Below are 16878 nucleotides of genomic sequence, written 5' to 3' on the forward strand. Positions count from 1 at the left end.
TTAATTTTTCGGTAAAGTGCACTTCCTGTAAATCATTATCATCTCTAGGTTGCTTGCAAATGTTGAAAATATTCATTTTCAATGTCATGTTTCCAAAAGATAGCTTCATCAGTCCATTCCTACAATTAATCAATGCATTAGAAGTTGCAAGAAATGGACGTCCTAAAATAACAGGAAATGAATTACATACTTTAACAGGTTGTGTGTCCAAGACAATAAAATCCATAGGATAAATGAAATTATCGACTTGTACTAACACATATTTAATTATTCCTCTAGGCACTTTTATAGATCTATCGGCAAGTAAAAGAGTTATAGAACTTGGTTTTAACTCACCTAGATTGAGACTCTGAAAAACTGAATATGGAAGTAAATTCACACTAGCACCAAGATCAAGTAAGGCTCTTTCAATTTTTTACTCTCCAATAAAGCAAGAAATTATAGGATAACCAGGGTCTTTATATTTCAAAGCATTATTGTTTTGAAGAATATCACTTGCTTGTTCGGCTAGAAAAGCTTTCTTTTTCACATTCAGTTTCCTCTTCACAGTGCATAGATCTTTCAAAAATTTAGCATAAGAAGGAACCTGTTTAATAGTATCCAGCAAAGGTATATTGATCCTTACCTGTTTGAAAATTTCAAAAATATCAGAGTTGTGATTGACTTTTCTTTGTTTGGTCATGGCTTAAGGAAATGGAAGTGCTGGTAGAGAATCAGTCTTTTCTTTGCAATTTTCAGATTCAACCCCTTCTTTACCCTCAGAGATTGACTCATCATCTTTCTCATAAGGTTCAAGAGAGGGTTTTTCAATAACCTTACTACCACTACGAAGAGTAGTGACTGATTTGACTTAATCCATGTGTTGGCTTCCAAAACTACTTGCATTTGCATTGTATTGCCCCTTGGGATTTTGTTATGGTTGAGATGGAAACTTACCTTTCTCTTGGAAACTGAGAGCATATGTTAATTTTGCAAGAGTATCTTTAAAATCTGTCATGTTTTGAGCTAGTTAAGTATTGATTGTCTCTTGCTTTTTAATGGGTTCAATGTTAATTTTGCAAGAGTATCTTTAAACCTCATTTAAGAAGAATGGGTTCTCTTGTAAAAAAAACATTTGAAAGATCAGATTGTTGAGCCATTGAGATCATGCATGGGCTTTTTGGTGAGGTATATGCAAAGAGAATTTCCTGGCCAAAAGTTCATTTCATTTGATTTTGATTGGATGAAATACATCATACATAATACTTTTTTACAAAATCAGAGTTCACGGGCATAGGTAAATCATCTCCATCCATCCTAGTTAACAATAGAGCCCCTCTGGAGAATGCTTTCTTCACTACATATGGGCCTTCATAGTTTGGTGCCCATTTGCTTCGGTCTTCACTTGGTAGTGGTAAGATTTTTTTGAGTACAAGATCCCCTTCTTTGAATTCTCTTGGTCGGACTTTCCGGTCATATGCTTTGGCCATCCTTCTTTGGTATAACTGGTGATGACAAATTGCAGCTAACCTCTTCTCACTTATCATGTTTAGCTGCTCATATCTCACTTTAGCCCATTCAACTTCTTCTAGTTCAGATTCTATTAGTACTTTCAAAGATGGAATTTCTACTTTTAAAGGCATCACCGCCTCCATCCCAAATACTAGTGAATAAGGTGTAGCTCTAGTAGATGTTCTTATTGCTGTGCGATATGCATGTAGAGCAAAGGGAAGCATCTCATGTCAATCCTTGTAAGTGACTACCATCTTCTGGATAATCTTTTTGATATTCTTGTTTGTAGCTTCGACAGCACCATTCATCTTTGGTCTGTAGGGAGATGAGTTTGAATGTTTAATTTTTCACATCACGCACAATTTAGTGATCATTTTTCCATTAAAATTCTGGGCATTGTCGGTCACTATCTTCTTAAGTGAACCATACCGACAGATCAAATCTTTCTCAATTAAACTCTTGACCACCTTTTGAGTTACATGAGCATAAGAGGTGGCCTCCACCCACTTTGTGAAGTAATCAATGGCTACTAAGATAAATTGATGCTTATTGCTGGCCTTTGGGTTGATTGGCCCAATCACATCTATTCCCCACATTGCAAATGGCCATGGTGATGTCATATTAAATAGAGGAGCTGGAGGTGCATTTATCTTATCACTATACACTTGACATTTATGACATTTCCTGACATAATTGATGCAATCTTTCTCCATGGTCATCCAGAAATACCCAGATCATTGTAATTGTCTAGCTATCAAATGCCCACTTGCATGAGTTGCACAAATTCCTTCATGAATTTCTTGCAATGCTACCCTAGCTTCGATTTCATCTAGACATATTAGTAAAGTCCCATTGAATGACCTATTGTATAAAATTTCTCCATCCAGGTAAAATTCCAGAGTTAACCTTCTCAAGGTCTTTATATCTGCTTTGGATGCTCCCAAGGGATACTCTTGATATTGGATAAATTGCTTGATGTCATAAAACCATGGGTTCCCATCTATTTCTCCTTCAATTGAACAACAATGAGTTGGAAAATTTCTAATCTCAAAGCATATTGGTTGTACCTTGACTCCGTAATCAGTTTTGGCCATATAAGCTAAGGTTGCCAAAGCATCAGCAAACTGGTTTTTGTCTCTTCCCATGTGGGTAAAATCTATCTCATCAAAGCCCTCAGTCTGTTTTGAGAGATATTGTTGATATGGTATCAGTTTTTCTTCCTTGGTCTGCCATTCGCCTTTCACTTGACAGATTATTAACATTGAATCCCTATAGACATCAAGCTTCTTTATTTTCATCTCCAAAGCAGCTTTTAATCCAAGGATACAAGCCTCATATTCAGCAGTATTGTTAGTGCATTCAAATTGTAGTTTGACTGAGACGGGATATTGCTTCTTGTTAGGTGAGATTATCACAGCGCCTGCTCCATTACCAGAAACATTCACTACCCCATCAAAATACATGATCCACCAATCATTCTTTTCTTTGTCTTCTTCTACTATCAACACATCCTCATCCAGGAAGTCAAATTTCAAAGGCTCATAGTCATTGATAGCATTATCTGTTAGATGATTAGCAATTGCACTTCCTTTTACAGATTTTCTTGTCTTGTATACAATGTCATACTCAACCAACATTACTTGCCATCTTGCTATTCGACTTGACAAGTAGGGTTTCTCAAAGATGTATTCAAGAGGATCCATTTTTTAGATCAACCAGGTGGTATAATACAACATATATTGTCGAAGACGCTTCGTACTCCATACAAGAGCACAACATAGCTTCTCAGTCATAGTATATCTGGATTCACAATCTGTAAACTTCTTACTCAGATAATAGATAGCTTGCTCCTTTCTTCCAGACTCATCATGTTGTCCCAACACACAACCCATTGCTACCTTAGTTACTGTCAAATACAAGATCAAAGGTCTTCCAGGTATAGGGGGCACGAGCAAAGGTGGATTTTGTAAGTATTGCTTTATTTTATCAAAAGCCTCTTGACAATCTTTGTCCCATGTACCAGGGTTCTTTTTCTGAAGTAATCGAAAAATTGGCTCACATGTTGCTGTTAACTAAGATATGAATCGAGCAATGTAATTCAAAGGTCCTAAGAAACCTCTTACTTCTTTCTTGGTCTTAGGAATTGTCATAGCCTGAATTGCTTTTACTTTATCAGGATCAACCTCTATTCCTTTATTGCTTATCACAAATCCTAGCAACTTTCCAGACTTTACCCCAAACGAGCATTTTGAAGGATTCAGCTTCAACTGATACTTTCTTAGTCTTTCAAATAATTTTCTTAGAACCTGAACATGATCTTCTTCATTCATAGACTTGGCAATCATATCATCCAAATACACTTCAATCTCTTTATGTATCATATCATGGAAAAGTGTCACCATTGCCCTTTGATATGTGGATCTAGCATTCTTCAACCCGAATGGCATCACTTTGTAGCAAAATGTTCCCCATGGTGTGACAAAAGTGGTCTTCTCTTTATCTTCTTCAGCCATTTTAATCTGGTTATAACCGGAGAATCCATCCATGAATGAGTAAGTTGAACTCCTAGCAGCATTGTCTACCAGGACATCTATGTGAGGCAAAGGAAAATCATCCTTCGGACTGGCTTTGTTTAGATCCCTGAAATCTACACATACTCTGATTTTGTTATCCTTTTTTGGTACCACCACTATATTAGATACCCATTGAGGGTATTTAATAACTTCTAGAAAACCGGCATCCCACTGCTTCTCTATCTCTGCCTTGACTTTGAGCACAATATTTGGGCAAGTTCTTCTTAATTTCTACTTAACAGGTTTACATCCTTCTATCAAAGGCAATCTGTGTGTACTACAATATCAATGTCTAAACCAGACATATCTGTATAAGACCAGGCAAACACATCGATATACTCTTGTAGTAATGAGGTTAAACTGCATCTTTCTTCTATAGTGATCAGAGTTCCAATCTTTAACTCTCTTTTATCTTGCTCAGTGCCTACATTTATCACCTCTAGTTCTTCCTTCGCAGGTTTCCAAGCATGCTCTGACTGTTCTACCCATCTAGCAAACTCTTCATCCCATTCCTCTTAATCCATTGCAATCTCATCCTTATCAAAGTTTGGCCATTCATTTTCAATGCAATATGTTTGTGGATTTATGGAGGATTTACTTTCAGAATTCCTGAAAGCAAAAGGTGTTTTTAGTGTGAATGCATATCTTGTAGCTGAACAAAACAAAAGGAATTCAACAAATACTGATGATAATGCTTGTTCTCAATATTATTTTAAAAGTTGGCTCAACAATTATGAAAAGACCTTATGTTGTCATCTTGAACCAAGATTTCCAACTAGGTATAAAAACACAAAGCAAAGCATATAAAAACAAATATAAGTAGACACTTAATCATTACTTCTTGAAAACAACAAGGGCTTCTTCAATCTCCCAATTCTGGAATACTTCTTTAACTGAAAGCTTTCGCACAAAGGCGCTGGTTGGAGCTTTTTCTAGAGCATGGATAGTTAACTAAGGTAACAATTCATCTTCTCTTATTATTCTTGGCCCATCATCACAGTTCCAACCTTTCTCTTCACCTTCCTCTACATTGTTGATATCCATGACAGCAGGTTTTTGTCCCAAGACTTCCATCATGTTCACCCCTCCACTACTTGTAGCATGATTGGGTAAAGGGTTGGAATTCACATTTGGTGCATCATCGAATGTTATCTATCCAGCTTTTATCAATTGCAGAAGCTTGTTTTTAAATGCGTTACAGCTTTCAATATTATGCCCAACAATGCCAACATGATATTCACATGTCATATCAGACTTATACCAATTTGTGTATGGAGGTTGTAGTGGGGTTAAGGGAATAGGGGCCACTTGCCCAATACTCAACAATTTCGAATACATTTCTCCCAAGGGAAGTGGTAATGGTGGCAACTGTTCTTGGGTTCTTTGAAAATTCCTTCTTGGAGGATTAACAATCTGGTTACTTTGTTGGTCATTTGGTTGACTTTGTTGGTTGGTAGGGAAGGGTTTAGTGAAGTTTACACTTGCAACTTGTTGGGTAGGTATTTGGAAGTTATAGTGATGGTAATTTTTCTTTTTACCCTTGTACCCTCCTTCCACATTGTTCACTTCAGACTCCTTTTTCCCGGTAAAACCTTTCTTCTCAGTAGGCTTTAACATTCTCCCTATTCTTATTGCTTGTTCTATCCTCTCAGCAATAGTTACAGTATCATAAAAATACTGAGTTGAACTACCCACTAGGTGTTCAAAGTAGGGAGATTTAAAAGTGTTGGTAAACAGAGTGACCATTTCTTTTCCTAACAAAGAGGGTTGCATATGGGATGCTTTTTCACGCCATCTCAAAGCGTATTCTCTTACAGTCTCTTTGTTGCCCTTCTCCATGACTAACAAGCTTGACCTGTCCGGGGCTACCTCCATGTTGAATTTGTATTGCTCCATAAAAGCTTTGACCAAATCTTTCCACTTTCTGATCTTTGTATTATCTAGCCTTGTATACCAGCTTAGTGCTGATCCAGAAAGACTATCTTGAAAGAAAAGGATGAGAAGTTTCTCATCATTCACCACTTTTGCCATCTTATTACAATAAGATTTAAGATGAGTGACTGGGCATTGAGTTCCCGTATACTAGATAAATTCCGGTACCCTAAATTCTTTGGGTACAGCTACATTTGGAACTAAACACATCTCGACAGCATGAACAGGATCATATAAGTCTGCCCCTTCAACTGCTCTCAATCTTTCTTCTAGAGCGGTCAATTTGTCATAATCAACAGGTTTAGAGTATCTCATCTTATATGAGTCATCAGTTATCAAGTTTATGATCGACACTTGTGTTGGTGGAACATTGGCAGTGAATTGTTGTTTAGATGAAGAAGGATTTGCCCCTAGATTTTGAGAAGTGAATATGAAAGGAGCTACTGGCGTAGATATAGATGGAGTTGTAACTGCTGGCTGAGTAGAGGTATCCTCTCCAAATTTGGATGCCAGGGCCTGCTCGAGTAGACTTGTAAGTCTTGCGATATCATTTTTCATGCTCTCCAACTCCCTTTGATAGTGAGCCTGTAGATGTGCTCTTTCTTCATTCTCCATTATCTTTCTTCGTAGTCGAGTGTAATGGATTTTATGGTTTTTTGGGGGACCTATATTTCAGCCTGAATGAATGCAATAAAAATGAATGAAATGCACAAATGGATGCAAAATGCCATATGGATGATGCATGCGTGTTATTTGTTTCAGGTTTTACTTTAACTTATGATGAGGAACAGACCAAATCAGATTCTCTTAAGAAAGTTCTCACTGAGGACTCCAAACCTACAGGAACTTGAACTGATTTAAGGGAAAAATTTGTTGTCTTAATTTTGATCTAGTAAAAAATTCCTCAATAGATTTGGTTTTTTCCATCTCACACTTCCTATAAGGATTGATGGAGATATAATGAGAATATGGGATGTATATGAAAATGTATGTTAATGCATTGACATTTATTTGTGTCTTATATCCTACTTGATAGGATTTAACTCATAAGGTTTGGCTTAGTTTATTCTATCCTTAAAGAAATTATTTGGTTCTTAGATTGCCTAAATTACTTGTTAAGTAATCAGCCTCTTAACCTTATGCAACATGAGTATGGGATAAAATTCCACAATACCCGTTGCATAGGGTGAGTTACAATCCAAGCGAAAGTCCAAATGAGCATCAGTGGACATAAGTCACACTTGCCACTTGAATCTTTCTTTTCTAATCTTAAAAAGGATGAAGCTCGGGTCCAAAGCTTTTATGGGTTCATCGTGAAGTGTGTGAGTACACAAATAAATACCATGCATGCATATGGCAATATGAAAAAGTGAAAAGAAGTACAATGATAAATAATGTAAATAAATAAATACCAAAAATAAATAGCATATAAGAAAAAGCATATGAAAAGCAAACACAAGCAGTTGGTTCAACCCTAAGTCCCCAGCGGAGTCGCCATTCTGTCGCTACACGGCGTCGGGTGATGGCTCCACTCCTTTTTGTTTTGTTTTTTTAAAACAAAAAAGAATAATTTAGTTTTTATTTGATTGGGGGAAATAAACATTTTATTGGAGTCGCCATCTAGTAATTTAAGGGAACTAGAAATTCAAAATTAGACACTAGTCCCCATTTTACTGGGTTAGTTATGATTAAGGGAAGGTAGACACGACCCTTAAAACATCCTTTTAGAGAAAGGTTACCTTTACTTGTGTGTGTTTTTTTATTTGATTCAAATGCTATTATATTTTGAGCTTATTTGTAAATTTTTTAACATGGTTAACGTCGGTCCCTAGAAATAGGAGACACATTAAAAATGACATCAGTCCCTAAAATTAGGAGACTTTGTCTAAAATGTCAACGTTTATCCCTAAAAAGGAGAGTTATGTCTGATTTACCAAAATAAATAATAATGGACATAATCCATATTTGGTATTTAATTTTTTGACATCGGTCCTTTTCTGTAAATAAAAGAGACGTGTCGAAAAATAATATTTATTTTATAAAATAAAAATTATTTTGATATCATTGACAAATAGATATATCAATTCTTGAAAATTGGGTTTTTGATCCATGAACAGTGATATGATAAAATGGGTGTTGAACCCGCGTCGTTATTTATTTTGGTTTATTTTTGTTTTTTTTCACGTGCAAAAACTTACAAGTATTTATATATAAAAATATCAAAAAATACCATAAAATATCATAGAAAATTACCTGAGTACCCCTGTATAGGAAAAAGACTGAAATACCCTCGGATTTATCAAAAATTAATGCAAATGCCACTGGCGGCGCGTGTGGCTCACTCGCGGTTACTGTTGACGGCGATGAATTTTTTCGGTGAGATTCCAACCAAACGATGGTTGATTCTAGTAGATCTGAGGACGAGGATTCTGATGGTGGTGGTCTCGTTGGTTGTTGATGGCTGAGGAGGGAGAATCGACGACTTGAAGGTCGATTGGTCGATGACGATCGCGACCTTTTTCTGGCAAAAATCACCGGTGAAAAAGTGTAATACGGCTGAGGTTTTGCTTTAGAGGAGGCGATTCACTTTTCTGTGGTGGTTTCGCGGCTTGAAACGGCCGGAAATGGGAGATCAGCAGAGAGAGAGAGAATCACCGGCCAGAGGAGAGAGAAACTTTAGGTTTTGCTGCGGTGCAGACGATTGTATAGTGCACTCGTGTTTCTGAAGCCTGTGAACCGTTGGATCTCGGATGAACGGATCGTGCGGCTGTGATTGGTTTGATCTTCAAGTTGATCGGATGGTCAGGATTGACTGGGCTACGATGTGGTGTTTCGCGGTATACCAAGCACTCGGTACTCCTGATGACGTGGCACAACAGGATCAAAGGGCAGATTATTTTAAAGGCTGAGATTGATTTGGATTTTAATCTGGTGTGGTAAAGCCTATTGTATCCTATGAAATCAAAGGCTCAGATTTAAAAACTATTAGATCTAACAGTTGGGATATTTTTGGTATTTTTCAATTTGTTTAAAAAAAATTTAATATCTTACTAGGGTGTAGAAAAAGTATAAAAAAAGGAATAGTACCCAAATAGTAACACAAATAGTGACGTTCAATTCAGAATTCACAATTTTTGGTTTTTCTCTCCATCCCTTGTGTCTTGATTTCATTGGCTATTTATAGCCAATGAAAGGAGACAACAAATCACATGATCATGAAAATAATCACGGGATTGCTAAAATTTTCAACGTGCACTGATTACCATTGACAAAATTGAATTATTTTTTTGTTTTCTTATATATAATAATACTAAATAATAATAATAATATTTATTTATAGGGGTAAAAATTAAAAATTTAAATCAGTATTATAAAAAGTTTTTCATCTCGGTGGACCGGGTTTTTTGACCAAAAATACCAGTTTTGACCAAAAATAGTCTAAAACTCATTTTTTTATCGCAGTCGACATAGTGGGACCCATATTGACCTGGTGAACTTGGTTTTGACTAAAAATAACAGTTTTGACCCGAAACTGATTTTTCATCTCAGTCGACATGGTGGGACCCGTATTGACCCAGTAGACTCGGTTTTTGACCGAAAATGACGGTTTTGACCCGAAATAGCCCGAAACTCATTTTTCATCACGGTCGACATGGTGAGACCCGTATTAACCTGGTGGACTTGGTTTTGACCCGAAACAGCCCGAAACTCATTCTTCATCCCGGTCGACATGGTGGGACGCGTATTGACCTGGTGGACTCGATTTTGGTAGAAAGATACGGTTGACTCGAGAAAATATATTTTAAACTCTCTCTTTTTTCTTCTTTTTTTTTCTCTTTTTTTATTTATTATATTTTTTTTATGAATAATAAGATAAAATAACATTCAAATTTTTTTTAGTGAATCCAAAATTGGGTTACAACACAAAGTTTCCTCAAAATTTCTTATAGGAGGTGGAGCATATGGAGGTGTATATCCATGAGAATTTTGAAAATTATGGTGCCCTTGAAATTGTGGTGGTGAAGTTTGTGCATTGTCACTCTTCCAACTGAAATTTTAGTGATTTCTCCAACCAGGGTTGTATGTTTGGGAGTATGGGTTGTGGTTGGCCATTTGGAAACTATTTAAAACATAGGCTTGTTCATGGAGACATTCCTTAAAAGGAGGCAAGGTTGGATAATTAAATGTTGAGTGTTCATTTGTTTCACATATTTGACACACAATGTTTTCAACAGGTTTTAATTAACCACTCTTTTTCAATTCTAGTGCCTTGACTTTTCTAACTAAAGATGCAAACTTGGCTTGAAGGTCTTGATCTTCCCTAAGGCTGTACATACCTTCACTAGATGTATGAGGTTGAGTTTGACTCGATGCTTTACAAGTACCTGCGGTGTCCTAATTTTGAGAATTTTTAGCTAACAAGTCTAAGTACTCCATTGCTTCATTAGGGTCTTTATCTTTAAAAGTTCCATTGCACATCAATTCAACCATTTGCCTATCTTTAAGTGCCAACCCTTCATAAAAATGTGAAACCAATCTCCATGTTTCAAAACCATGATGAAGGCAAGTATTAAGCAAGTCTCGATACCTATCCCAATATCGGTAAAATGTTTCTCTTGATTTTTGAGTGAAAGTGGTGATTTGTCTTTTGAAAGAGTTTATTATGTGAGATGGGAAAAACTTCTTTAAAAACTATTGTTGCATTTCATCCCAAGCATGAATGGATCCTAGTTTCAAATTTTGTAGCCATGTTTTAGCTTTATCTTTTAATGAAAAAGGAAAAAGCTTTAATCTAATAGTGTTCATGCTACAATTTGAATCATTATATGTGTTGCAAACCTCCTTAAATTCCCTTAAATGCAAGTATGGATTTTTCAAATCTAAGCCATGAAAAGAAGGTAAAAGTTGAATAATGCCTAGCTTAAAATTGAAATGAGATACATTAGGAGGAAAAACTATGCATTATGATGAGCTTGTTCTTGTGGGATTCATGTGGTCTCTAAGTATTTTAACATGGTTATTCTCATTAGTCTCATTACCCTACAAAGTCTACCATTTAATGTACATGACCACGCTCTCATGCACGTGTAGGAATAGAATAAAAAGACGAAGAAAACCAAAAAAAAAACAGAAGAAATAAGAGAAAAGGAACAAAGTTATATACAAGAAAAGTTAAAATAAAATAAATACTATAATTTGTACAAGAACTTATCTCCCCGACAACAACGCCAAAAACAAAGCATAAACATTACAAAAAATAAATAAACAAAATAAGAACATAAATAAGATAAAAGTTACCTAAGTAAATGAAAGGAAATGAAAGGCATAAACTTGATATTAATGAAAACAAAGCATAAACATTACAAAAAATACAAAGAGAGAAAGTAAAGCATGATCTTGATATGGAAACCAAGATGCCTAAATGCATAGCAAATGCCTCCTTTTATAGGCCAAAATTGAGAATTATTGATTTAATGAATAATTGATGAATGGGTAACCAACTCTTGACTTGGTAACAATCCTTATCTTCTCTTGTCTGCCCAAAATATTATTGATAACGTCAAAATTGAAACCACTTGAAAACATGAAAGTTGTAAGAAATTGTCTCAACTTTCTTATGTAAACAATTCACATCATTTGTACTTCTAAAACTACAGATATGGGCCAAACATTGAACAGTGCTTGGGCTAGTGGATATATTTAGACTTCTTTGTTGTTGCTCCAATTTGGACTTGAAAATGACCTTTTTAGATCTTAGGCTCCATATAAAAGTTATAAGCCTATTTCTTACCTTTCCATCCATATAAAGAGGAGCTAAATCTGAGATCTACAACTCTAGATATGATCCAAATACTAAACAATGTTCCAGTTTGGACCATACCGACATCTCTTTTCGAAGTTTAGCCATCTCTTTGCCCTTTTAATTTCAATTCTTGAATTCATTAATCAATCCTTTCATTTATGTGATAGGCCTGTATTTAAAATAAACATTTACCACAAATTAAAGGTATCTTATATTATTAGATACGTTATTATAAAACATGCTTTAATTAAGGAGTTGTTGATACTTCAAGTGCAAAATGATGATATAAAACCATGATAGAAATGAATTTTTAAGTACTAATCATCGTGTCAAGTTTTTGGCGTTGTTGCCGGGGAGGTAAGTTCTTATACAAATTATAGTATTTATTTTATTTTCACTTTTCACTTTTCTTGTATATAACTTTGTTTCTTTTCTCTTGTTTCTTCTTCTTTTGTTTTCTTCTTTCTTTTATTCTATTCCTACACATGCATAAGAGGGTGGTCACGTACATTAAGTGGTAGACTTTGTAGTGTATTCTTATCATTTTCAGAAAATATGGGCGAAGAAGATAATCAATTACTTCATAATGAGAATAATGAGAATAACCATGTTAGAACACTTAGAGACCACATCAATCCCATAAGAACAAGTGCACCATCATGCATAGTTTTTCCTCCTAATGCATCACATTTTAATTTTAAGCCAGACATTATTCAACTTTTACCTTCTTTTCATGGCTTAGAATTGGAAAATTTATACTTGCATTTAAAGGAATTTGAGAAGGTCTGCAACACATATAATGATTCAAATTATAGCATGAACACCATCAAATTAAATCTTTTTCCTTTTTCATTAAAAGATAAAGCTAAAACATGGCTATAAAATTTGAGACGAGGATCCAATCGTGCTTGGGATGAAATGTGATTAGTACTTAAAAGTGCATTTTTATCATGGTTTTATATCATCATTTTGCACTTGAAGTATCAATAACTCCTTAACTAATGCATGTTTTATACTAATATATCTAATAATATAAGATACCTTTAATTTGTGGTAAATGTTTATTTTAAATGCAGGCCTATCACATAAATGAAAGGATTGATTGATGACTTTAAGAACTTAAATTGCAAGGGCAAAGAGATGGTCAAACTTAGAAAAGAGATATCAGTGCAATCCAAACCGAAACACTGTTCGGTAATTGGGTCATATCTGGAGTTATATATCTCAGATTTAGGTCTAATTTATATGGATGGAAAGGTAAGACATAGGCCTACACCTTTTATATGGAGCCCAAGATCTAAAAAGGCTATTTTCAAGTCCAAATTGTAGCAACAACAAAGAAGCCCGAATCTGTCTTCCAGCCCGAGCACTGTTTAGTATTTTGGCCATATTTGGAGTTCTAGAAGTCCAAATGAGCTGAATGTTTTACACAAGAAATCTGAGACAATTTCCTACAACTTTCATGTTTTCAACTGGCTCCAATTTTGACGTTATCAATGACGTTTTGGGCAGACAAGAGAAGAAAAGGATTGTCACCAAGTCAAAAGTTGGCCACCCACTTATCAATTAGTCATCAAATCAATAGTTCCCAATTTTGGCCTATAAAAGGAGGCATTTGCCATGCATTTAGGCATCTTGGTTTCCAGATCAAGATCATGCTCTTCCTTTCTCTCTTTGTATTTTTTGTAATGTTTATGCTTTGCTTTCATTAATATTAAGTTTATGCCTTTCATTTCCTTTCCTTTACTTAGTTAACTTTTATGTTCTTATTTTGTTTATCTATTTTGCTTTCTTTCATTATGTCTAGCTAAGTTAATTATGTCAAGGTGAAAAGGTTACACTAATGGTGTAAGAATAAGTATAATGTAAACTTAATATGGACTTTAATGTTTGAAGGCAATCATAACACCTATATGTAGGCTAGGTATCGAGACTTGTTTAATACTTGCCCTCATCATGGTTTTGAAATATGGAGATTTGTTTCACATTTTTATGAAGGGTTAACACCTAGAGATAGGCAAATGGTTGAATTGATGTACAATGGAACTTTTGAAGATAAAGACCCTGATGAAACAATAGAGTAATTAGACTTGTTATTTGAAAATGCTCAAAACTAAGACACCGTGGGTACTTATGAGGCACCAAGTCAAACTCAATCTCATATATCTAGTGAAGGTATGTACAACCTTAAGGAAGATCATGACCTTCAAGCCAAGTTTGCATCTTTAGCTAAAAAAGTCGAGGCACTAGAATTGAAAAAGAGTAGTCAATTAAAATCTGTTGAAAACATTGTGTGTCAAATATGTGAAACAAATAAACACTTAACCAATAACTGTCCAACCTTGCCTTCTTTTAAGGAATTTCTCCATGAACAAGCCATACTTTAAATAGTTTTCAAAGGGCCAACCACAACTCATACTCCCAAACATACAACCCTGGTTGGAGAAATCACCAAAATTTCAGATGGAAGAGTGACAATGCACAAACTTCACCACCATAATTTCAAGCACACCATAATTTTTAAAATTCTCATGGATATGCGCCTTCTTATGCTCCACCTCTTAAAAGTAATTTTATGGAAACTTTGTATGCATTCATTGAAAAGTAAGAGACAATCAACACTCAACATGCTCAAAGCATAACAGATTTTAAAAATACTCTTGCAAAATTTACATCTGCTCTCAGTTTTCAAGAGAAAGGTAAGTTTCCATCTCAACCACAGCAAAATCCCAATGGGCAATACAATAAAAATGCAAGTAGTTCTAGAAGTCAACATATGGATCGAGTCAAATTAGTCATCACTCTTCGTAGTGGTAAGGTTATTCAAAAACCAATTCCTGAACCTTGTGAGAAAGATGATGAGTCAATCTCTAAGAGTAAGAAAGGGGTTGAATCTGAACATTGCAAAGAAAAGACTGATTCCTCGCCAGCACTTCCATTTCCTCATGCCATAACCAATCAGGAAGAAATTGATGATGAAAAAGGCATCGAAATGTTGATGCGGATCTTTTATCAGAAGTGACAATAGATTCGACACTCGACATCACACCAATCGATGATTACTTTCCTGATGAATCTCTACTTTCTCTTAGTTCAATGCCTTGGTTTGCTAAAAATATCAGTTTTCTCACTTCAGGATTTTTGCCAGCTCACTAGAGTATCGAAGACAAAAGAAAATTTTTGAGCAACGTGCAAAATTTTTATTGGTATGACCCTTATTCAATTATTGTCTTAGTCAAATATTTCAAAGATGCATTCCCGACAATGAGGTAAGTAGAGTCATTAAATTTTATCACTCTAAGGCACATAGGGATCATTTCTTGTTACAAAAGAGGACTATAGAAATCTTACAAAGTGGATTTTACTGGCCCACCATACTCAATGACTCACACGCATTCCACAAAACCTATGAAAATTGTCAAAATATGGAATTTATTTCAAAACACAAAGAGTCTTTAGATAATCTTCTATTGACTCTTAAATCTCATTATAGTGGAGATGTGCATTATGCATTTCATGATTTATGACCCCATTTTCATAAAAAATATGCTTGGCATAGTCTTAGGAATTTGACTAAAAAAGACTTTGTTTCCTGGTTTTTAAGAAAAGTGGATGGGAAGCCTATCCTCGACCCATAGACGGTGTTTAAGCTGTTCTTGGATGTAAAACCAAGGGAAGATCTGAGCCACAATCATAACTACCTATATATATACATGCTTTTTCAAAAATAAATAAATAAATAAAGAGAGAGAGAGTATGTGTGTGAGACTCTAGCTAACCTACACATAGATGGTATGATTGCCCTTTTAATTTAATATCTATAAAATCCTCTCTTCCTTCCCTTCATTTCCACTGAACCCATACATTCATCAAATATAGAATTGTGTAGAAATGGTAAGTTCCTCAAGTCATCAAATAAAAAGTATTTGCGTTTTCGGTGGATCTAGTCCTAGGAAAGAAAAGGAGTTTTTAGAATCAACAAATCATCTTGGTTAGGTGCTAGCTGAGAGAAAGATTCATTTAATGTATGGGGGAGGCAGTTTTGGATTAATGGGAGGTGTGTCAATTGCTACATTTTTAGGAGATAGTCAAGTTTTGCGGGTCGTCCCTGAAGCTTTAACACAAAGGGACATCATTGGAAAAATAATTATAGAGGAACTATAGGTCTCCACAATGTCTGCTTGAATGAATGCAATGTTTGACCATGTTGATGCCTTCATTGCTTTACCATGTGGTCTAGACACATTGGAAGAGATCTTTCATATCTCTTCTTGGGCCCAACTACACATTCACCATAAATCCATAGGTCTATTAAATGTTAATGGTTATTATAATAAGTTGTTGTCTTTTCTTGATGATGCCGTGGAACAAGAATTTCTAACATCTTCTGCACGATAAATTATAATCTCTGCTGCTACTGCTGAACAATTGATTGACCAACTACAATCTTTTATTCTTGTAATTGATCCCTCTATGAGTTGTACAAATTGGTCATCTATGAAAAGCTGTAAAAAGCTTATATTGGATTTTAGTTGATAAAAAAAAATTATTTTTCATTCAAAAAGCATGTGCAAAATTGTTGTTATTAAGATGGCGGAGTAAAGGAGCTCTTTTGTTAAAGTGACTCTTGAGACGCATCTTAGTAACCATTCTTAACAAGGTCTATTATAATACTTCTTGAAATATTCAGGTTTACAAACTCTCACATTATTATTACTTAATTCTGCTCATATACTCATGTAACATGTATTCTTAAACCTTAATTTTTACACACACACTTTAACATATGATTGTGGGTTGCACATTGGATTATTATATTATTTATGTTCTTTTGTTAAAGGTAATAACTAAGGGAAAATGATAGTATATAATTTGAAATAAAAAACAAAAAAAAAGAGAAAAAAAAAATAATAAAATGATGATAATAAAAATGTAGATAATTTTGATTTCGTAGCTTTCCTAACCTAAGCAATTAAGCTTAAAGTGGTGTTTTAACACTTAATACCCTAAAGTCAACTGACTTGGGAGCTATTGACCCAACGCTTGTTACATGGGTTGAGGAGAAAAGCTTAAAGGAAT

The sequence above is a fragment of the Populus euphratica genome, unplaced genomic scaffold, assembly GCF_000495115.2.
Source record: "Populus euphratica unplaced genomic scaffold, PopEup_1.0 scaffold1306.1, whole genome shotgun sequence".
Taxonomy (NCBI): domain Eukaryota; kingdom Viridiplantae; phylum Streptophyta; class Magnoliopsida; order Malpighiales; family Salicaceae; genus Populus; species Populus euphratica.